The 20095-nt window shown below is 33.3% G+C and overlaps 1 long non-coding RNA gene across 1 annotated transcript; it reads left to right on the plus strand.

Annotated features, from left to right (window-relative positions):
• The first annotated feature begins 280 nt into the window (after positions 1–280).
• On the plus strand, positions 281–1303 carry LOC133035013 (uncharacterized). The gene is made up of 2 exons (XR_009686301.1): positions 281–398; positions 993–1303. It is a non-coding gene; the product is annotated as an uncharacterized LOC133035013 (long non-coding RNA).
• Positions 1304–20095: the final 18792 nt, after the last annotated feature.

Raw genomic sequence — 20095 nt, forward strand, 5'->3', positions numbered from 1 at the left:
TCGATGACGATAGAAAATACGACGGATGACCACTAGAGTCACATGGGTAAACTTAGAACATTTACCTAGGGAAATAATTGTATGCTTGATTGTGGATTGTCAGGATTAGGGGGTGGTGGTGTATGACCAATTTACCCCTAAGCTATTTTATTAGTTAAGCTTTAAAGAAATAGTAGTTTTGGCATTTTATTTAGTGTTAAGTGGATTATTCCACTAACCTACAGCTGGTCTTTGTTCATTAATTAGTAAGATAAGATTATTTTATCTTTATCTTTTCATTGATCACAAAAGCCAAGTAAAACCCAGCCTCTAGAACAAGAAGAAGAAACCCAGTCATTTTAGCACCATTTTTAGAGAATTTAGTAGAAGTTTGGAAGGTTTGGGAGCTAGAACTAAAGGTAATAACCCTAGTGTTCTTTTGTGAAGTTTTGAAAGTTTTAACCATGTAAGTTAGAAATTAGGTTCTGTTGGTTATGGTTTTGTTTGGGGATGTTTTCTACAGCTTAGTAGTGATATTTTATGCTTGTTTTAGTTGGTTTTGTTGATTGATTCTAAAGTGGAGCAAGTTTGAGTTCAAGAGCTCAAACTTGGCTCAACAATGGTATTTTAAAATTTTTGTATGTTTTGAGATTCTATTGCTTGAAAATGGTCTATTATGATGTTGTTAGGTGATTTGGAGCCTAGTATGGAGTTTGGGATTATTTTGAGTCGATTTGGAGACTTTGTTTTTCTGCAGTGAAAAACGGCAAAACTTTTTTGCAAAAACGGTCTACCGTTTTTACTAATACAGAACCAGAAAAATGACTTGCCATTTTTACAGAAACGGCCTGCCATTTTTAGGAAGTTTTTCGTAATATCGTTTTTTTTTTATGTTTTCTCGATATTTAGGGTATTGTAGTGCTATTTATCAATATGAAAACTCATAGTTTGATTTTAGGTCCCCAGAAAGATCTTAGAAAGTTGTTTACCTATTTTACACAATTGTGTCATAGGGCCTCTGTTCAGCGTGTAATTTTCCATTCAAGTCGACCAACACACTTGAATTCAGAAAGAAGGCAAGACTAGCATAGAATATATGTATGTATATGTGTATGTGTATTATATGCATGTTGATTATGTAATTTATATGCTACCAACGCTAGTACGGTACCGATACTGAGTGAATTGGTACAGTATATGATGTTCAAAGGATACGATCTAGTGTAACCAACACTAGTACTGTAATGTCCTAATCTATAAGATCGCCACGTGTGTGATTTTATAAAACTAGTTTAATACTAATATATTAATTAATTATTACAAACTGTGAGGATAATAAAAATTTGAGTAAAATAAAACACTAAAAACATACATTATAGCGGTAGTAAAAAGTATTTCGAGGATCCCTGTTATAAAAGATTTACCCAAAAGACTATATAAAATAACAATTCAAAATACAACAGATATAGCCAGTCTAAAACAACTTCTGGCAACTCGACACGCAGGCCGGTGGGGTCAATATGTACATTGCTGGAGAAGACCTCCATCTCATGGTTGTTCTAACTTTTTTTCTCTTACCTACACCACAGAGCACCCGTGAGTCACATACACACAGCAAGAAAAGTAATAAAGAAGGATACATTAAATAGCTAATTATATATTTCATTACCACATAATGATTAAAATATAACATTAAATAGTAGGTAAATAACCAGTCATATGAATATAAATAGATATGCTCTCGTATTTGCATTGCCTAATCAGGCGAGCCCCTGTCATAATGCAATATCATATATAATATCACTGTGCCACCTAATCAGGTGAGCCTGTGCCACAACTTGGCTCTAATATATCGCATCGTCTAATAAGAAGAACCCGTACCTATGCCCGATACTCATCATATGTCACTGACGCCCATACCTACGCCCGATACGTCGCCAGGAAGAAACCCAACAATGATTTCAATCTATGCCATAACCAGGCAATTTTATATCACTGACGCTCGTACCTACGCCCGATACATCGCCAGGAATATTGAATCACTTAATCAGGTGAGCCCGTACCTATGCTCGGTACTCATCATTTGTCATTGATGCCTGTACCTATGCCCGTATCGCATCACCTAATCAGGTGAGCCCATATATTATGTCCATAGTATCATTACATTACCAATGCCTAATCAGAAAATCGATAATTTCAGAACATGTCATGCCATGTAGTTATACTTTTCTTACCTCAAGTTCTGGTTCAGGTGTATTGGCTGACCTGCTTGGAGAACGATCGATGATCCCGGGCCCTATGTCATAATAATAATAAACTAATAAGTGTTTATCCCAAAACACTACTTAACACTCGCGTAAGATAATTTAGGATTTTTTATCCAACCCCGCGGTATACATACACTAAAATAAAACTTATAATTTGGCTCTAAAACATACACCATATCGTAGAGCTCGTCGCAAGATTTGAAACATTATATAGAACGCCTAAAACGGACACTCGAGTGAAAAGTTATGACAAAAATACGATTTCTGATTTCCAATGAATTTCAAAAAATTATGAAACACGAAAATCTTAATTTTCCCACTCACTGAAATACAACCAAAACTTATCCAAATCACTCCAAACTTCACAGGGCACATATATACCATGAATACTACCATCCTTACATAACATAAATTAAAATCGAGCCCTTAAATAGAAAACGTCATTAACGCTCAGACTAAGCTTTAAAAAGTTCCAAACTCGATTTCTAACCCAAAATCACCTTAGTTTCAGCAAGAAAATATCGAAACTAGTCCCATGACTACCCAAGAACAATCCTATAAGGTCAGAACATGGAATCCATTATTTTCGGCTCCAGTTGAAACTTGAAGTCTGTAGGAACAAATGGAAAATGGTTGGTGCATCTGGGTATTATGAATCTGGAAGGATAAATTTCTGAACTCAGAAGAGACATTTTGGCAGGAAGGAAGTAATCCATTCTGAAAATGGATGTCACTAAAGAAGCTAGAGGTTTATGAAAAATGACAAGCTTGAGCCCCCCTTTTATATACAAGATTCAGTGACAAGAAAGCCAAAGATTGAGAAATCTCTCGGTTGGGAATCGTGTAGAATATGAATAGGCAATTCTTAATGATCTTCGAAACTGCACAACGGCCAGAATCAAAGGAGGCATCCTTTCCAAGAAAGGATTTTGGCAAAAATGCCCCCTGTAATTATTAAAAAGCTCTTTTTACTAAAAAAGAACTTTTTAAGGGGCAATTGTTATACCCAAAATTTGGCTGGAGGACATGTGTCAAGGTAAAGGGAATGTGAATCAGTGCAATATCTTTTTATAGAATAACTCATTAATTGCGTAAGTATCAGAGTATATTTGTAACCCACTGGCTGTAAGGTCTTAGGCGAGGAATCAATGTACGAACTGGCACTTAGTGTATTAACGAGAAATCATATGTCGCTGAATGAGAATAGCGAGGCACTGGAGAAAAGTAGCACATACCTTAGCTTACAATAAGCAAACTAAGTGTAAAAGTCGGATCGGCTCGAAGAACAAGAATGCGAGATGACCATCTCGCTACTAGAAAACTTCCTATAGTTTCCTCCAACTAACAGGAGCGAGGCTCATAACTCTGGCAAGTCTTAAGATTTCCGTGATCGACATAAGACATACCTTGTCGACCTTGGAAAGAAGAATGGTTCCATCTCGCCATTGGGATCACTACAATCAAGTTTCTGTCGAGACATCTCTAGATTCAACAATTAAAGACGTGTTTAATACACGATATTCTTGACCCAGTAAAAGTGGGAAAATCACAGATATATGATTTTCAAAATCATACACCGTATTTATATTTTGTGATACGTAACCAGATCCCACGATTTTAGGGATAATGATTGTAATCATATTTTGGTCAGCTTTGTAAGTAACTGCCACTACAATTATAAATAGTGGCAAACAATCTCAAAAAAGGGGACGAAAAAACTCTTATGAAAGAGGCCATGAAAAAATACTCAGAAATCTGAATAAGATTGACTCGTGGACTATGCAGAATTTTAACTGCAAAATCACGTAAAAAAACCTTGTGTTCATATATTATTTTTCTATAACTTTTATTTTTTCTGTGTTGAATTATCATCGCGAGGCTTAAATTTGGTTAACGAAAATCTGCATTAATATAGATTTTTATATATTTGTGATTAGAATGAATTAGATTATAATAGTGTTATAAATATATGTGTGTAGGGTTGGCCCTACCAATATTTTTTAGGGATTATTTCACAAATACACAAAAACAACAAAAAAAATTACAAAAATATAGTTTTACGGAATTTTAAATACTTTTACGATTTTTTTTAATTATATTTACAGAAAATACATTTTTTTTTATGTTGTACTCTTGTTAATTTGTTGTTGATATTTTATCATATGTATGTTCTTTTTTTTTGTTGTTGTTTTGATATTATTTAGATGTTATTTTCATGTTACTTTTATGTAGTTTTCTTGTTGTTTTCGTGTTGTTTCTATGAAAAACTGTAAAAATATAAAAAAAACTTCTTTAAACGTAAATATAATTATCCTTATTTTTTTTTTTGAACAAATTATCCTTATTTTTTATACTTTTCAATATATGCACCGTGTGCCATGTCATAAAAAAAAAAGAGATCTAATAAAAATAACCAATTTTGTTATTATTATTATTACATTTTTACTGTTATACTCTTATTTTTACATTTAGACTGTACCAAGATTTTAAAAATATTGTGTTAAAATTTCAAAATTACAAAAATATTGTGTTTCAGTAAAATAAAAAAAAATAACTTAAAAAAAACTCTAAAATAACTTAACAAGCAACATGAAAATAATTAATTAATTATAAAACAACAAAAGGTACTACAAATCAATGAAAAATAATAAAACAATAACCTAATTGATCAATATGTTTTTGTATTACGATTTTTTTACTTAGTTTTGATAACTTGATTTATCTTTTTGTACTACTACATTATTTTTTTTTTCATGAAATTTATTGTTACAACTTCATACTTTCAACTTTTTTTTCTCTTCTTCTCTTTATATGTTAGTGACAGTTAAAATGATAATTTATTTTTTAAAAGTTAAATAAATAATTACATTAATAATAAAAATAATAAAATTTTATGATTTTAAAATGGGGTATATAATATAATCGATAATATATAATCAATAAGTTAATATCTACTGTTGTACATAGTGTCAATTAAAAAAAAAAAAACTATCATTGTATTTTAATAAAATGTATAAAAAAAAACTATATATGTCTATCGAAACTACAAAGCAACACACACACAACCAAAAAAAAATTATTAGGAAGAAACTAAAAATCTACACCATAAAAAAATACACATGAATAAAAAATAATTAAAAAATGACCGTTGAACAAAAAAATATTCTGAAAACCACTTAAAAATAACAAAAAAAAAAAATAACATAAAAATAATAAAACTAATGCACATATATACAACAAAAAAATTATGTGGAATAAATTAAATGTATACACCATAAAAAATGCACATAAACTAAACAATAACTGTACAAAAAATATATAACAGTAACAGAAAAATAACTATAAAATACCTATACAACAACATAAACCAACTATAAAATAACAAAAAGATAACTCTAAATAACAAGACATCAACCTTATTAAAATATACAAATTATTCATAAATTAACTCTGAATAAACTAAAAAATATTTAAAAAATTACTACTTTAATTTATCAATCATGTAAAAGAGAGAAATATATAGGAGGAGTGCTCTTAATTTTTTTTCTAAGATAGCTAGAAAGTTTTAGAAAATTATAAGAAAAAGTGTAAAAGTAAAATTTAAAGAAGTTAATTAAGATTTTTTCTTATAAAATGCAATTAATTAAATAAAAATAGTATGAAATAGTTTGAGTATGAATAAGAAGAAAATGTAAAAAAGAGAAAAAGAAATATGAAATGTATAAAAATAAAATTTTGTGAGAGAGCGAAAAAGTGTTAGAAAAAAATATAAAAATGTATACTTATTATATATATTTTTTTGTATATATAAAGATAAAAAAAATAGTGTGAAAAATATAAGCATTGCTATTGGACACCAATAGTGCCTAGCACCTCTAGACATGTCACCTTGCGATTAGCTAGCGATACTCTCTAAAAGTTATTACATTAAAATATATGATTAGGACCCGACACTTAATTGGACCAATTGCTATAATGACACAAAGGAGGGTGCTAGACACCACTGGTGCCTTTAGCATTTCTCGGAAGATATATATAAATATATATATATATATATATATATAGAGAGAGAGAGAGAGAGAGAGAGAGAGAGAGAGAGAGAGAGAGAGAGAGAGAGAGAGAGAGAGAGAGAGAGAGAGAGAGAGAGAGAATTGAAAAAGAAAAAAGATAAAAAATAAATAGAGAGAAGAAAAAGAAAAAAAAAATATTCAATCAAGCTCATATAAGAAAAAAAAAAAGAGAATTCAACTAAGAAAAAAATACAAGATATAATAAGGAAGACAAAAAAACTTTATACAAATTTTAATAAATAAAAAATTAATAAAAAAAAGTAAAATAAAAATATAAGTAGGAAAAGTATAAATGTAATTTGTTTTTTGTCTAAGTATTAATGTAATCTTTAGAGAAAAGTTAGTATATGGTGTAAATATCCCTAAAAAAATATGGGTTGTGTTCTCGCGTGCTTTACTCAAACCCATCCATTTTCTTATATAGGTTCAAATCAATACTCTACTTTTTCACATTTTATTTTATAATTAATGAGATAATAACTAAACTATATGTATTTTATATAATTTTTCAATAAAAAAATCATATAAGAAATTATTTAAAACTATTAAAGTTTGAATATTTATTATTATTACGATTATCAAATTACAACTTTTTTAACTTGACGTGCTCTCTGCTTATGAGAAGCAAAGAATTTAGAAAGAGAGAGAAGAAGAGAAAGTTCTGTTATTATTATTACTCTGTTATAGAACTCGATACAAGGAGCTGGTTTATATAGCAGTAGACAAATGACTAACTGAACCAACTGAATCAAGAAGCCTAATAGTTAGTAATAACAGACTATAACTAACTTAACTAAACTTTAACTAACACCCTAATCTTGATAGCCCGTTCAAGATGGAGTGTATATGTTGGATACACACATCTTGGATACAATAGAATTAAAAGGTGATGGAAGTAAGGCTTTGGTGAAGATGTCAACCAAGTTTTGTTGAGATGGAACGTTAAGTAACTTAAGTGTCCCTTGCTGGATTTTTTCCCGAATGAAGTGGCAGGTAATTTCAACGTGCTTGGTGCGCTCATGATAAATTGGATTTTTACTTATGTGAATGGCTGCGGTGTTGTCACAGTACAAAGATGCGGGCCTGTTGAGTGAGATGCCAAAATCCTTGAGGAGGGCAATAATCCAGGTTACTTTAGATGTGGCATTAGCCATGGCACGGTATTCGGCTTCTGCTGATGATCGAGAAGCAACTTGTTGTTTTTTTGATTTCCAAGAGACGAGAGCTTTGCCAAGGAATACGCAATAACCAGGTATGGATCGACGTGTATCTTGGCATGTCCCCCAATCTGCATCTGCAAAGAAAGAAAGTTGGACATTTGATGGGAAAAAAAGACCTTGTCCTGGAGTTCGTTTAAGGTATTGTAGCACACGATGAGTGGCTTGGAGATGGTACTCTTGGACATGTTAGGAATTGACTTAGGTGATTTCCAACATAAGAAATATCTGGCCTCATTATGGTGAGGTAGATGAGTTTACCGATTAGACTCCTGTAGGTTGTACGATCGGGAAGGAGTTTCCCTTTGTCCTTGCTGAGTTTAAGGTTAGGTTCCATTGGAGCGGAAGCTGGTTTAGCTCCAAGGTAACCCGTGTCAGCAAGGAGTTGTAGAGTGAAAGGTCTTTGGGAAATTGATATACCTTGCTTTGTTCTTCCTATTTCTAATGCGAGGAAGAAACGAAGTGATCCAATATCTTTAAGTGTAAAATTTTTGTCCAGAAATTGTTTGAAGTGAGTGATGGCTTCCTTGTTATTGCTAGCCACAATAATGTCATCGACATATATTAGTACAGCAAGTAAGAATGTAGATGTTTTTTTTTTGATGAATAGGGAATTATCTGAAAGGGATTGGTGAAATCCAACAGATTTGAGTGTGGTACTTAATTTTTAGTACCATTGTCTAGAAGCTTGTTTAAGGTCGTATATGCTCTTGTTGAGTTTACAAACAGAGTTTGGGGGGCCTTGTAACCCAGAGGGATTTTCATGTAGACCTCTTCATGGAGATCACCATGTAGGAAAGCGTTGTTGATGTCAATTTGGTGAACATCCCAATTGTACATTGCAGCTAGTGCAAGAAATATTTTAAGGGTATTGAATTTAGCCATGGGGGCATATGTTTGATCATAGTCTATACCTTGTTTTTGATTGAATCCTTTAGCTACAAGACGAGCTTTGAATCTAACAGCTTCACCTTATTCATTGTACTTGATTTTGTAGACCCATTTGCATCCAATGGCTTTGTGACCAGGAGGCAATTTGGTGACAGTCCAAGCTTTGTTTTTTTCAAGTGCTTCAGTTTCACTATCCATGGCCTTAAGCCAATGTGTGAATTGTGAAGCTTCTGAATAAGAATGAGGTTCAATTTGAGAGTAAGCTGCCAAAACAGCAGCTCTAAATTGAGGGCTTAGTTTGGCATAGGATATGAATTGTTCAATAGGATAGACTGTAGATGTTCTGTGACAGGCATAGTCTGTTAAAAGTCTGAGTTTTGTGATATGTCTACCAACTCTGGATTGAGGAGGTGATGTGTTAGCTGAAGTGGCAGGTATGGCTTCAGTAACCTGTGGAGTTTCAGCAGAAAGAGTTGGGATTTGTTCTGTACAAATGGTGTCTGGTGTGGGACAAACATCAGAACTGCTATCAATCGAGTTGTGCACATCAGAATTCTCTTTGCGTGCTTGATCATTAACATGATAAGATATTGTGGAATTATTTAAGGGTGAGTGATTGTCACCAGGGGTTGTTGCTGGTGTGAGAGAAGCACTAAAATCATCTATAATCAATTGGTTAATGCCAAGATAAGTATGTGATGTGGGAAAGGCACCAGGTTTTTTGTTGGATGTGTTGGCCCGAGTGAGTGGCTCAAACATAGGTGTTTATGAGGGAATGAAAAAACTGGTTAATGTCAGTAGCAGATTGCTGACCAGTTTTGGGGAAGATGTTCTCATAAAAAATTACATCTCGAGATTGATATATTTGTTGGAAATTATTTTACCAGGATCTAGATTTACTAACAAGTATGTTGGATTAACAACCTAATATGAATTCTAAAACAATGAAAATAAACACATATAAAGTTAGAAAACCTTACAGTGGGTGCAGCGGAATAATATGACTCCTTCCGTTCAGATCTCTAGCCCTTGATTCCTTTCTGTAGCAGAGCATCACCAAGATCTGAACCTGGATCTTCTTTTCTCCTCCTTTGATGCAAAAATTCCATAGTCTTCCATACTATGATTGAGATACCACTTGATGTGTGTGGGCACTACTCATCTCACAAGGATTTCGAAATTTCTCTCTATTTTCTCTCTTAATTTCGTGGCTGATCATCCATGCAAGAGAAGAGAGCAAGGTTCCTTTATATAGGGAAAAGGGAGAGCACAACTTTCCAAATAAAACAGTTTTCTTAATTACTGTGTAATTGATTAACTGCCTTATTTAGTGTGATCCACCACTTTCCTATCATAGCTAGGCTTTGATTAGCAATTACATGACAATTAAAAAATAAAAATAATAATTGGGAAATACAAAGGGAGTGCTCGGCCCAAGAGGGAAATGGGCCTCACTTGGATTTTGCAGTTTCCTCAATTTTATTTCTATTTCTCCAAAAATGCCATTTTTCCAATTCTAATCATTTAAATGCCAAAACTAATTATTTAATAACTAAAATAGATTATTAAATAATATTGTCATTTAAAATAATTATTAATTAGACATGCAAAGTCTCTCAATTAATAATTAAACCTAGAAACCCTTTTCTTTACGATTTCATCCTTAAACTGTGAGAATTCATAAAGTAGACATAGTCTAACTTTTAGAATTATAATTGATTAATTAAAATCAATTAACTGAGTCTCACAAGCAGTATGGCCTCAACTAGTATGGGGACCATGGGTCTATATAACCGAGCTTCCAATAAGTCGAACCGAATTTACCAAGTAAATTCCCTAACTTATTAATTCCTCATTGAATCCACACTTAGAACTTGGAATTGCACTCTCAGTCATATAGAAACGTTCTATATGTTCCACGATATAGACACGTCATCAGTTATCCATTGTTATAACCCTAATGTGATCAATGATCCTCTATATAGATGATTTACACTGTACAGGATTAAATTATCGTAACACCCTACAATGTATTTTATCCTTAAAACACTTAACCCTGTATAAATGATATTTCACCTAAGTGAAATGAGATCTCCACCATTTATCTTCGTTTGGTTAAGCTCGAAGGAAATCATCCTTTACTTCTATTTGCCAAATAGAAGCTATAGATTCCATATTTATGTTAGCGCTCCCCCACTCAATTGTATTACCATGTTCCAAAATGTACGTATCACCCTGATACAAAACTAGGCTTAACTAACAAATCAAAGAACACGAGTAACACTCTTGAAATTGAGCCTAACCATATCAGGATTTCGATCATGTGATCTAGGATCAACAGATGATATTGAATTGAATAGATATTACGGTAAGTTTCAAAATCTAATTCAAAGTTCAATATCGGTCCATTCCAATGCATACTCCATGCATCCGATACTGGTAAACTTTGCCAATGTCCTGGAAAGGACATAACACTTTTCCAAGGTGTAAGAATACCTATCGCTGATTATACCATGTCAGTCTAAATCCAGTGTTCTGACAAATCAGGGAATCAACTTTTGAACATATAATAAAGATTATATTCCACTGTGCTGACAACACTATAATCTTTAACCAACTCATATGTTCTGGACTTAAAAAGAATTCATACATTATATACATATAATCATGAAATAAATCATGTGAACCATGCAACATAAAATGTTATTTCTGATCTTTATTAATGAGTAAATCTGATTATATGAAATGAGTTTTATTTAGGGCATAAAACCCAACAATATTTGCTTGGTTTCAATATCAAGCAATATATAGGCTTTCATACCTTGGGGGTATCCAATGAAAATTGAGGCACGACTCGTAGGGGAGAACTTGTGCCTACTAGAGGGAAGGGTAGAGGGATATGCTATGCACCCAAACAATATAAGATGGTCATAGAGGGGGGTTTATTGTGAAGTATCTCATAGGAGGTGCTGCCTTGAAGTAGATTAGAAGGTGTCCTATTCATTAAGTATGTAGCAGTATGAATGAGATATGACCAATAGGGAAGGGGTAAATGGGATTGGAAGCATAAAGCTCCAGCAATATTTAAAATATGTTGGTGTTTTCTTTCCGCAACCGAGTTTTGTTGTGGTCTTTCAACACACGAATGATAATGGAAAATGTCTTTGGAAGCATAAAAAGATTGCATATTAAGTTCTTTGGCATTGTCAGATATAATAGCTTTAATAGGTTTTGATTATTGCGTGCAAGCCATGTTATAGAACATAAGGATGATATTTTGCACTTCAGACTTGGTTTTAAGCATGAATGTCGATGTAAATCGAGATTTGTCATCAACGATTGTAAGAAAATATTTGTAACCTTCAATACTTATTATGTTGAATGGTCCCCAAATGTCCATGTGGATAAGGTCAAATATGTTTTCAACAAAGTTGTTATTTGATATGAAAGGCAACATCTTTTGTTTTGCAAGGTGACAAATATGATAGAAGTGATTCTTGGAATTAATGGAACCAACATCATGCATTTTATTGAAAGTTTGAGAAATGTACATTGAAGGATGGCCAAGGCGTTTATGTCAATGGTCTCCATTATTAGTAGAAAATAAAGGACAATTAGAACTAGCCATTGGAAGTGAATCTTGGAGAATGACATAAAGTTTTCCAAGTCTTCTAGCTGTCCCAATCACCACACTCGAAGAATGAGCCTGTAAAACCAATAATTAAGGTTGAAAGAGACCATGTTAGTGGTGTTGTGAAGAAATGTAGGAATGGAAAACAAGTTTATAGTGAATGTGGGTACAAACAGCACATTATGAAGAGTTAGTTGCTGGTTTAATTTGATAGTGCCGATTCTTTGAACATGAATGTTAGTGCCATTAGGGAGAAGCACTTGTGGTGGGAAAGCATGATTAGTAAAATTGGAAAAATAAGATTTGGTGGAGCACATGTGATGTGTGGCTCCTTTATCAATTATCCGAATTTTTTTTTTGAAATAAAGACTTGTTACTAGCCATGTTTGAAGCTATAGGAACATTGTTGGAGTCATCACGAGTTGGACCTTGGCTCAATTGGTGACTGAGTAAAGAAATGAGCTGCTGACATTGGGTGGAAAGGTCAGCTTGAGAGTTACTATGCGCAATTTCTGGTTTAGAACTTGCTGCAACATTATTGGCAGTGGCCTTGCCTTTATCAGATTTCTTTTTGTCCACATAGGCTGGTGGAAACCCATGAAGAAAGTAGCTTTTATCCACATAATGTCCTGGTTTGCTACAACTAGTACAAGAAGGCCTCGATTTTTTGGATCGAGGATTGTTAGTGGATGAAGAAGGGCGAACCAAGGATGCAAGGGATGACAGATATGAGGATCTTAAAGTCCTTTATCTCTCTTCTTGAACTATCATAGAGAAGACTCGAGAGAGGTTAGGAATCAGTTCATTAAGAAGAATTTGAGCCCTTACAGATGCATAAGACTTATTGAGACCGGTGAGAAATTGCAAGACTTGATTTTGGTTATAGTAATCAAGAAACAATTTCATGGCACCACAAGAACAAGTGGCGTTTGGTTGGAATTATTTTAGCTCATCCCAAATCGATTTGAGCTTTGTAAAGTATATGGTGACGGATTGGTCACCTTGTTGCAAATGGGTGAGTTGTGTTTGCAACTGAAAGATTCGAGGTCCATTACCCTCATTGAATATTTCTTGAAGATCATGCCACATATCTGTAGCAAGATCAAAATACATGATACTCTGTGCAATTTCAGAGGAGACAGAGTTTATGAGCCAAGACATTACCATGTTCTTACAACGATTCCAAGAGTTAAGGAGAGGATTACCAATTGTAGGTTGAGGAAATGCCATCTATGAAGGTTGATTTTTTTTTTTCTATCAACGCCATTCTTATGTCTCTCTTCCAGGACTGATAATTTGCACCATTGAGAACGGTGGAGACATGGATGAGACCTGGGTGATCGGCTGAGCAAAGAAAGAAATGACTGGAAATGTCTTCGTGAGCCAGTCAATCAAGAAGAGAACGTCGAGTGGGTTGAGATGAGTTGTTAGGTGGGGGAATAGGAGATGGATGAACTGGTTCCGTGTTGTCTTCCTCATTGTGAGATTGAGATCTGGAACTCGGAACACGTCGTGGAGCCATGGAATTGTTGGCTACTGGTGCAGAAATCGCATCTGGATTAGAATCCGATGGGTTGTGCTCAACTGCAGGTGGAGGAACACCAACCTGGGAGTGTGTGGAGGGCCTCTCCATTGAAGAGTTGGCAAGATTTTCTGGTGATACCATATGAGAAACAAAGAATTTAGAAAGAGAGAGAAGAAGAGAAAGCTCTGTTATTATTATTACTCTGTTATAGAATTCGATACAAAGAGCTGGTTTATATAGCAGTAGACAAATGACTAACTGAACCAACTGAATCAAGAAGCCTAATAATTAGTTATAACAGACTATAACTAACTTAACTAAACTTTAACTAACACCCTAATCTTGATACGGCTAGACTATTTATGGTTACGTAGTGCCTTTTGAGTTTGTCGTTCTGTCATGCTTTTGTAGTATCGTATCGTGCAAAACTCATATTTTTTCGTACCATTATACTAATTTCATATCAAAAAATTAAACCCGCATTTACAAGACTAAATTATAATATTATTATCATTATAATTAAAATCTCAATAATTAGCATTACTACTTAAAAATCTTATAATGTACCAAATACTCAGTGCAATTGCTTTTTCTTACAGTGTAGGTACATCTATTTTTTTCCACAACACAATGCTACCTAACAGACCCATCATTGTAGTTAGTGTTGAGTCTCATAGCATTTTCTTTTCTGAAAATGACTCTCTGATCATATCACATTATAATATGGAAAAACATTATTCATTTGTATTGTTTCTTTTTAGCAAATTCATTTATATTGTTCATATATACTTTTTACATTATGTGAATTATTTTTGCGTGTTTTATATCTGCATTTTCATTGGGTTTACAGGTGTGAAGAAAACACGTGTCTTTTGTATTAAAGAAAGCAAGAGCGTCTGAAAATTATAATAATAATAATAATAATAATAATAATAATAATAATAATAATAATAATAATAATAATAAATCAATCAATCAAAGGGCCTGTTAAAAATGATACACCACATGCAACATTTTCCATTAAAACGGGCCTTAAACAAAGAGAGAGACCCATTTAAAGGGACTTTGTATACAAATATTGACACAATTTTCCTATTTAATAGCACTTTTTCCCCTTATATCTTTTTGTTTGTGTTATTATTTCAAAACAAAATTGTTTTTGTTTGGTTTGACTTATATTAGCTCCTTCTCCCGTCCATGTTGGTAGATGCATATGGCTCACTACATTTAAAATCCTCATGATGTGAATGTGAGTAGGGTTCACAACAAAATAAAACTATAAAACCTTTCGCAACAAAATTATCATGATGAGAATGTGATTGGTAGACGGTATTGTTTCTCAATGTAATAATTTTAATGATGCTAGTTTTATTTATTGCTCTAACACAGTTAATATGGTAGCTCATGTTTTATCAACTACTGAAAATACTATTTGGTAACTGGGTTTTCCAATTTATATTCGACATTTTATTATAAAGGAAGTTATTTGATCAATGAATCTCTTGTCCTCAGTTCTGGGTGTTCCTTTGTATTTTTTATTGTTAGAAATATGTATATAAATTTGAAGATATAGTGAGACACACTAGAATGAAATATAAAGCTTTGGTTGAAAATCACATGGCATGAGTGGTCAGAATGAGGTTGGAGGATCTTTCCCACTACTGTGTGTAGGAGAAGGGATGAGGCCCTAAGCTGTACCAAAAAATACTTTGCTTTGCTCAAAGTGTGTGAGTGTGAGACACCATATTACACCACCCTACCATGTGAAACTTTTCAGAATTTTCTTCTTTTTCTTTTTCTACTTTCAACTATCCTTTATCTTTTTACACACTACAACTATTCAGAACTGCCAAACAGACATGCTTTGTCTCTCCCTTCACAGGCCACCAATGTAATTATTATTAATATTATTATTATTATTGTTATTTATATACATATATATAAAATAATGGTCCCCTTACACACATGTTGGCTCATCATTATCCTTGCTCCTCTCACACATTCTCACTACTAATCTAAAAAAGTAATTAAAATTGGTTAGCTAAGCTATAAGTGTGCCTAAAATAAAAATCTAATTTTTGGGTTTAGTTGAAGATGTTGGCATTTTTGTAAACAACTCTCAAACTAACATTAAATATAGTGGCCTTATTATATTAGATAGATCTCTTACTAACATCTCTATCCCATACTTTGTTGTTAATTAAGGTATCAATAAAAGAAAATTTTGAAAAAGTGGATCTTTTGTATTATATAATTAAATTAAGCTTGATCTTTTAGGACTATCCTTTTCATTTTTCCTCTTTGAGATTCTAATGGCAAAAAGAATGGACAGTAAATTACTACTATAACTATAGTAAGTAGTGACCACCTTTTTTTGTCCATATAAATTACTTTCCTTTAAATGCTTTGAAAAGTTTTGACAAGTTAAACCATAGAGAAAGGAATAATGGTTTTATTATAGTAATTACCGTAAACAGTGTTGAGACATGAGGATAGTTATTAATTGTATTAAAAGATTATTGTACACCATAATGTTTTGATTATTTTATATCTTACTAAAAGGGAAGGTAAATTTTAATACAGTATTTAAATTCTCTAAAATTATATTTGAAATGATTTTATATTCTTACTTCATAGCATTATCATCATTTGTCCCTCTCTTTCCAATTTCCTTTTTTTTTTTAATATATATCATTCATTATTATTACCACTCTATAGTCTGTATTAGTGTATTATAATCAAAGGCCCGCCCAAGGTTATCATAAGATTTGGTCAGGTCAACTATTCCATTTTTTTTATTTTTTATTTTTTTAAGAGAGACATTTAAGACAAACGATAAAGTATTAGGGGTCAATAGACTCAATGTCGAATACATACCTCCTAAGAAAATAATAATATGACAGCTCGTTTTGTCTAATAAATAGTACTAAAATAACTGGTAAAACAAAATAGTAAGAATATATATTTTTTTGTTTATAAAACCACACAAAATATAATATTAATTATTAAAAATAGTAAGAATTCAGTTTTCTATAAATAAGTTTTTTAAGATAATACAATAGAATTACTATTATTATTTTCTTTTCTAATCAAAATAGAACAATTATTAAATCAATATAACAAAGGTGACATTCTGACATTTTTTAGTTATAACAAAATTCTGAGGGAGCGTTCACATAATCATATATAAAAACGGTCGGTTTAACAAAAAAGATACGGCAATTGTTGGCTCTATTTTTTGAAGTAGATTTTCTTTTTTTTTTTGAAAGATTTTGAAGTAGATTTTCTATCACTAATAGTATAATAATTATTTTTTGTAGTAGTCATAGGCAAACTCACATAGAGCTCGTAGAGGGCTCAATCCCACTCTCAAAATTTTAAAACAAATTATATAAAATTAGAAATAAAAACAATACATAACTTTTAAACAGCAGAATTAGTATAAATATTTATATATAAAACAATACTTAACTATTTGATTGACCTAATTTTGAAGCTGATTTTCTCACCTCTATCTTCTAATTTTATTTATATATATACAAATTTACTCTTTTGAAAAAAAAAAACTACAAAAGTATTATCATAAAGCATTCAAATTACAAATTTTTGAAAAAGTGATCGCTCATTATAAAGAAAAATTAGACCTCTCGGTCATTACATAAAATATTTTTAAGAATGGCGAAGTCGATAGGGATACAACCAAACCGATTGTGGGTAAACGCCCATCTAGCCACATTATGGGCCATAACATTACACGTTCTAGAAATATTACAAACAAGGCAACTAGTAAAAGAGGACATGACTCTAGTACAAAAAGAGGAGTAGTTTTCAATTTCCCACCTAGGGTCCACCCTAGTAATGGAATTGACTACTGCCTTGGAGTCACTCTCAACAATAATAAATTTATAACTTTGTTCCAACGCCACCTCTAAAGCCAAATAAACAGTCGTCGCTTCACCGCAAAGAGCGTCAGAGTACTCCAATTTTGTTGAGGTCACCCAAATCACCTCACCCGAGTGATTTCGAGCAACCATTGCAATACACATGTGATCTGAGCCTACTCTGATATCGCAGTTCAGTTTGAGCCAGTCTTGAGGAGGCGGGCACCAAGTAAGAGAACGGCTTGGAGGAGGAGGCTAGATAAATGAAGATCTATAATATGCAAAAGAGTGAGAAATAGAGCCAATACATTGCTTCACATTATCCATTTTATGATTATGTACCTTATCATTCCAGACTCTCCATATCGTGTCCATAACAACAGAAGCATACAGAAACACCTCATCCGGGTTTACACCTTTATGCTAAAGATTCCATATGAACTTAACCCAATCCCAAACTCTAATCCCGCTGTCAGATATAAAAAAGATTTCCCATGGGGACGAGCGCCACATATGATAAGCAAAATTGCAATGCAGAAACAAGTGCTCAGATGATTCCTGATCAGCATCACAAATAGGGCAACGAGTGTCCTCAATACTGAAGCTTTTACAAAGAGCCGACCTGGTCGGGAGCGCATCCAAAAGAATGCACCACCACAAAACCTTGTGACGCTCAAGAATCTTGCTATTCCAAAGCTTGTTCCAAAGAACTGGAGCCACATTACAGTGGGGGTTTCTTTTGAGGGCTTGGATAAGATAGGCCGACTTACAAGAGAATTGGCCATTACCTTCCTTTGTCTAGATCCAATAAAATTTTCCTTGTCCCGTAGGACTACCACCTTTCAAGATGGCCCCAATTGTTTCATTATCAAACAGGTTATGCAGTTTGTGGAGGTCCCAGTTTCCCCTATCTGTCAACAGATTAGCCACTTTTTCAGACAAAGGAATCGGTCCCCGGAGCTTTAGGAAAAAAGTTCTTACCATGAGAGATCCAAGGGTCATCCCAAATATTTGTATCTTTTCCATCAGTGATGACTATGCAAGCACCCTGTCTCAAGATATCAATAGCTTTAATCACATTTTTCCAAAACCAGGAATCAGAAGGCTTGGCCTTGCACTTAAGAATATCTATTCCTCTCAGATATTTAGCTCTCAATAGTTGGCAGCAAAGAGACTGGGATCCTGAGAGCAGTTTCCAACCCCATTTGGCTAAGAATGCCAGATTCATTTCTTTTGTTTTCCAAAAGCCAAGGCCCCCACAGGATTTAGGGAGGCACATCTTATCCCAAGATTTCAAGTGAATCCCATACCATCAATCTTTCTAGCGAGCCGACTAGAAAGCTTAGTAGTTTACATAGCATAGGTTGGCATAGCAAGCCCCACAGATTTAATGAGGGTAGCACGTCCTGCTTTAGACAATATTTTTGCCTTCCAACCTTGTAATTTGGAAATCAGATTCTTCAGAATGAAATTGAAGTCGACATCCTTGTGTCTTGATCTGAACAAAGGGAGACCCAGGTATTTGATGTTGCCTTCTGGGCTGCCAATACCAAGGGCGGCTTTCCTAATCTCCGACTTCATGTTCTCAAAAGTATTCTTGCTGAAGAAAATGGAGGTTTTAAGCTTGTTGACACGTTGCCCTGACCAATCACAAAAATTACCAAGACAGTTCCACAAACCCATAGCCTCCCCCACAGTGGCCTTACAAACCAAGATGAGGCCATCCGCAAAGAAAATATGCAAGATACTAGAGTCATTTTGACTAATTCTAATACCTTTGATCTTTCCTTTGTTCACCGAATCCTCAAAAAGTCTAGATAAAATCTCTGCATCCCAAATGAAAAGATACGGGGATAGAGGGTCCCCTTGCCTCAGACCACAAGATGGTTTAATTATTCCAACCTGACCCCCATTCAGACAAACATTACGATAAGTGGTAGAGATACATTGGTCAATCCATTTACAAAATTTATCCGGGACCCCAAAGCACCTTAGGACATAATGGTCAACAAACTGCCAGCGAAGCTTGTCATAGGCTTTCACAAGATCAATTTTGATTGCAAAGAGACCCTCTCTGCCCGTTTTCATGTTGAAGGAGTGGATGATTTCCTAGACAATAACATTGTTATCTTGTATATCCTTTTCAGGAACGAAGGCAGCTTGAGTAGGGGAGATAATATTAGGTAGGATGGGCTTAATTCTATTTGCAATGATTTTGTATGTTTTTTTATTTATTTATTAATGAGACAAAATCTATGGTATTTTTAATATCTGTAAAGAGATAATACCACTTAAACACTTAGAATTTAAATTCAATGTTTATAAATAATTGTCATTTCTTAAGCAATTATTAAGATTTTGTTTAATAAAAAAGATATTTTTACCTGATAGGGGTGAAAGATGTTAAGAAACAATATATGCAGTTCAAAGATCTTTTAGATCTATTGAACTCTATACTATATTCAAAACTTCATAGAATCTCTACATCACTTAGGGGTGGAAGAAGTTATTGTTATATGCAGTTCAAATTTTAACTTTGAACTCTAGACTATACTCAATACACCACAGTCTCTATGACACACATTTTTTGATTAGACATGGATATAATACAATAAACGAACTAGCAAACTATGA

The sequence above is a fragment of the Cannabis sativa genome, chromosome 2 (genome assembly GCF_029168945.1).
Source record: "Cannabis sativa cultivar Pink pepper isolate KNU-18-1 chromosome 2, ASM2916894v1, whole genome shotgun sequence".
NCBI classification, from domain to species: Eukaryota; Viridiplantae; Streptophyta; class Magnoliopsida; order Rosales; family Cannabaceae; genus Cannabis; species Cannabis sativa.